Consider the following 4,081-nt stretch of genomic DNA (forward strand, 5'->3'; position numbering starts at 1 on the left):
TTGAGCACTAGCAACACAGGCTATCGGCTCTAATTTAAATAAATGGATATTAGATAATAAGCTTAGTAGTATTAATAAAGTAAAATATTGAATTGATATTCTGTTCTGAAGCTGATTGTAGAATGTTCAAAGGGTTAATCGTTCCAAATGCAATACTTCTAGCCAAGGAAAAGTTGAGGCAGTCGCAGAGAATGTGCTTTATAGTAAGAGTTTGTCCACAACAGCAGATTATGGGAGAAGACTTCTTCAGGATCCATTGATGAGTTGCAATTGTATGACCAAGGCGAATTCTCGAAAATGTTTGGATCTTGGTTTTCTCAACATTTGTTGGATATAGAGGTGGAGTTAATTGAGGGTTAATGCAAGAGTAGTGTTGATGATGGTATTGTAAATTTCCTTCTGCAATTTTCTCTTTAACTTTTCTTCCAATGTATCTTTGAAGATCCAAGTTTTCCATGACATCATCCACAATTAGAGGAGCAGAAGCAGCATACTTTGCCGCTCGATCAGCCTGCTCAATTCCCTGTAAAACGATGTGACTTGGTACCCATAACATTTTAATTTTTCCGTCGGGTGTAGTAATTATATTCCTTAATTTGTTGACGGTGCTCCATCTCGAAGTCGAAGGGTTCCGGGTAGCTAGTAATACAGACAAACTGTCAGTAACAATAACGGTTTTGAGTTTGTTTTTATGGGCAAGGTTGGCAGCGTGAAGGATAGCTCTGGCTTCCGTTGTGAAAGTTGAAGTACTTTCGTGAAATATGTGGTTGAGAAGAACCCGTCCTGTAGCATCTACCACCGCACAAGCAGGAGGCAGACCAGGAGATTTTGAGCCGTCTGTGTACAAAAGATTCCAACCAGTACTGTCCAATACTTGGGTTTTTTCAGCTATTAGATTCCTGAAGACGTAATTTGGAGTATCTTCTTTCTTATCAAAAGAGCAGTCTTTCAAAATCCAGGGAGGTTTAACACCAACAGAGCAGGAAATTTTTAAGGGAATGTTCAATTCCTTTGCGATGCACAAACAATGGTCAATTGCAGATGGTGATTTTGGAATTTTCTTCGCAATAATAATCTTTCTTACGTCATCACCGAGAATGGATTTGTTTGAATTAAGAAGCTTAGGGACTATTTTAGCTTTTAACTCATACAGTCTATTTTCTAAAGTTGGGAGACCAGTTTCAATTATAATATTATTTATGGGCGTCGTCCGAAAAGCATAACAACTTGCTCTGACGGTTGGTGATAGACCGGTTTAAGGATGTTGATATTAGATTTGCAGCTATTGCCATAAATTATCAAAGCATAGTCAATCTTGCTTAACGCAAGCATTTTTGTAAGATAAGCAATAGTGTTATTATGCGCATGGCTTCTCCAAGCAACGTACTGTATGAAATTTACCCTTGTTAAAATAGAGTTTTTTAACCGAAAACAGTGTGCTTTCCAACGATAATTGTTGGAAAACGTGAGCCCGAGAACATGGAGCGTCTGCACATTTAGTACTGGTAGGTCGTTAATATGCATCAGTAGGTTTCCTGCGTCGCACATTTGTTTTCGACATATGTGCATTTTTTTTGATTTTTGTATAGAAATTTTAGCTCCTGACGAGTTTGCCCACGTGGAGATCTCACATGCAATAGATTCGAGGATGTTGATTGCTTTCGTGTTGTCTTTTTCTTTTGTAAAAATGTATACATCGTCCGCGTAGAGACAATGTTCCACTCTTGGTACACGGCAAAGAATTTTGCTAATTTCGTTGAAAGCGATCTGGAAAAGCGTGACAGAGAGAGGAGATCCTTGCGGAATGCCATTCATTAGCGGTAAGGAATCAGAAAGATGATTGTTGATTCTAACTTTGAACCGCCGATGCGACATGAATGATTTGATGTAGTTGAAGAATTTGGGTCCAACATTCCATGATTTCAAGAGTCTTAACATAACATGAAGACCAAGTCTGTCAAATGCTTTTTCGAAATCAATTGAGAGAAATGTTACGTGATTTCGTTCGGAAATTGCTTTGCTTGTGAAATGATCAATATGTAACAGAGCGTCGATGCATCCTCTACCCCGCTTGAAACCAACTTGTTGCTTTGTTATCAGGCTCTTGGATTCAAGAAACCAAAATAATCTAGTAATCTTCTCTAAAACCTTAGAGAGGCAAGATAAAAGAGAAATTGGGCGATAATCAGATGCGATGGAGACATCTTTTGACTTTGGAATTGGAACAACTGTTGCCAGTTTCCACATGTAGGGTATATGGCCAGTCATAAATACCGTATTATATAGGTCCAGTAATTTCTTTTTACTAGACTTAGACATAGCACTGATCATTTGGTATGAGATGCGGTCTAGACCAGGTGTCTTCCCTTTCAAATTGGAGAGACAACTTCCAAGTTCTGAGGTAGATACGCAATTTTCCAGGAACATGGCACATCTATCGATAATATATGGAGGAGATATTGGAGTCCTTTTATTTTCAATGAAAGCACTGGAGAAGTTGCTGTCAGAGGAGTATTCGCACCACACTTTTCCAAAGTAATTAGAAATCTCATCTGCGTCAGTTAAAGTTCCATTGGGAGTGCAGATGGCAGAAATTTCGTTCAAGTTTGAAGTCCCATTAAGTCTGTTGATTTTGTTCCAGACAACTTTCATTGATGTATTTCTGTGAATTCGTCTCGAGAAAAGTTCGAAACTAAGTGCCTTTGATTTCCGTAATTCCTTCCTGAATAGAGCATTGGCCTTTTTGTATAATAACAAGTGATTCTGATCAGGACATCTCTTAAAGCGTTGCCATAGATTCATTTTATTTTTCCTCAAAAACGAAAGCGTGTTGTTCCACCAAGGAACCCTAGCTCGTTTAAAAGAGGTGTTGGATTGAGGAATAGAAAGATGAGCAGCCGTGCGAATCGCTTTAGACATAATAGCAGCATCATGGTTGCAGTTTCCGTTAAATGGCTTTGAATTCAAAAATGACTCCATCTGTTTGGAGTAATTGATCCAATCCGCTTTATCTAGGAGGAATTTGGCCTGTTTTGCTGGAGTAGCAGAGGACGTTGAAAGTTTAAGATCGATTATGATTGGAAAGTGATCACTATTATGTAGATCATCAGAAATAGACCAGGACACCAAAGGAAGAAGTGAGGGAGAGCAACATGTTAAATCAATATGTGAAAAAGTATGATGAGTTGAGAAGTGCGTTGGTTTTCCATCATTTAAAACGCAAAGGTTGCTTTGAAAAAAGGCCTTTTCTAAAACAGTACCGCGAGTGTTGTTCACTGTTGAGCCCCAGACGGTATTCCAGCTGTTAAAGTCGCCGCATATAATTAATGCGGGGGAAAGTACGGAGAATAAATTGTAGAGTTCTTGCTGAGAAAACGATTGCGAAGGTGGAATATAGAGCGAAAGCACAGTAAATTTTATATTTAACATTAGTTGTATCGCTACGGCTTGTATATTTGAGCTTAAATTTATGCGTTTGTGAGGTATACTTGATTTTATAAAAACACCTACTCTTTGTTTGGAATATGAGTTTTGATCAGCATTCGTGAAGTATCCAGTATATGATTTGGGTAGAATAGGATTAAAAGAGCTTCTACAATGGGTTTCTTGAAGCGATAAAAAGGTTGGATTAAAATCACTTATGAGTGTACGGAGTTCATCAAAATTAATGTTCCATTGTAGGATTTTAAAAACTTTATTTAATTGTGATGACATGTAAGCAGAGTGGAGGGAGGGTTAAGTTACCATGTCAGCGTCTCCGTCGAGAAAGTCGCTATAGGAATTTTTCGTGAATGATTTATTCTTACCAGCAGAATAATCTGCATTTAGGTGATTTGGTGCATTTGAAGCGCAACGGGTTGGCGCACGTGAATAATTTGAAATTGAAGGTTGATTAATGGATGAAAGAATGGGTTCATTACCACTTGTGATTTGTTGAGTAAAGTTGATAGCTGGAGATTCTGGAGAATTTGGTATATTAGATTTTAGCATATGTATTGTTGTTTTAGTTTTTTTAATATTTGCAGTTGCTTTGGTTTTTTCAATATTATCTTTGGCAAGTGATGTAACTGGTTTCGCAATA

This window comes from Glossina fuscipes, unplaced genomic scaffold, assembly GCF_014805625.2.
Source record: "Glossina fuscipes isolate IAEA_lab_2018 unplaced genomic scaffold, Yale_Gfus_2 144, whole genome shotgun sequence".
NCBI classification, from domain to species: Eukaryota; Metazoa; Arthropoda; class Insecta; order Diptera; family Glossinidae; genus Glossina; species Glossina fuscipes.